The following is a 1,353-nucleotide window of genomic DNA, read 5'->3' on the forward strand; positions in this document are numbered from 1 at the left end:
GTTGACCAGGAGCTGCCAGAAATTCAAACTAGATTCAGAAGAGGATGTGGAATGAGGGATATTATTGCACATATTGGATACATCTTAGTTGAAAATGGAGAACATCAGGAAGATGGTGGAGGACTGGCAGTGTTTTGTTCTGATGTGCACAGTGTTACAACTGATTGGACAGCACTTAACAGCAACAAAACATGCTAGCTACTTAAAAACATTAACCAGTATATTGTTGTTAAGTACTATCAAATCAGTTCCAACTCACAGGGACCCTAAATAGAGTTTCCGAGAAGTAGCTGGTTAGTTTGAACTGTGGACAACACCATGCCAGGAGTGAAAAAATAAGTATAAAGCTCCATTATTCTCAGAGGTCTCAGTATCACTCAAATGTGTTCCTGTTTCTATTTATTCGGAGTTTTGAAGGCCTGAGCCCTGGTGAGCCTGGAGTTCTTTTGCATACATATGTATGACCTTTTCCATGTAGAGACAGAAACTCTGTGCATGCAGAAAGTCCTGATCAGGGGTGGGTCCTAGACTGATGTTTGAATTGATTTCCTCAGGCTGCTCAGGTGACTTTTGTGACCTTATCATTGTAGCAGGAAGGGTCATATGTTTCTCAACAACTGACCTACTGGATGAATACAAACTTCTGTCCTGTCTGACTATGTGGGTAACAGCTAATCTAAACCCAGAGGGAAAATCACACATCCAGAAGTCAACACTGGACTCTGACCTAGAGTTCATATTTGAAAACTAAAATGCAATTAAGCTTGCTTAAACTTTCACTAGACCTGGAAGAAACTTGCAACCACAAAAAAGGAGAGCAGTGAGAAATCATTTACATCATGATTCAGAAATATTTTGCACATGACGTTATATGCACAAGAATATTCCAATATTTCAGTGATAGATAAGTAATAAGCCTCAATGCCCATTATTAGGGAACTAGCTAAGTAAATTATAATACATGTGTCAGAGGACTTCGAACAGCCATTAAAAGTAAGACTACTAGTCACTATCCTGATTTAAGATTGTTGTTAAGTGCCGTAGAGTCAGTTCTGACTCTTAGTGACCCCATATAAATTTTCCAAGGAGTGGCTGGAGGATTTGAACCACCAACTTTGTGGTTAGTAGTCCAGTGCTGATCCTACAGCACCACATCAGAACTCTGTATCTTATTACTAAAAAGCTTTAGTAATAATAATGTGTCATCAATTGTGACAATGAATCACATGAATGGAAGATGGTAACAGGACAAAAAGTCTATAATGGGGAGAGGATTTATATGGGAATTTTCCGTGCTTTCTTCACAATTTTTCTGTAAATCAAAAGTGCTCTTAGAGAACAAGCAAGATGGTG

This window comes from Chrysochloris asiatica, unplaced genomic scaffold (genome assembly GCF_000296735.1).
Source record: "Chrysochloris asiatica unplaced genomic scaffold, ChrAsi1.0 scaffold00416, whole genome shotgun sequence".
Lineage (NCBI taxonomy): Eukaryota > Metazoa > Chordata > Mammalia > Afrosoricida > Chrysochloridae > Chrysochloris > Chrysochloris asiatica.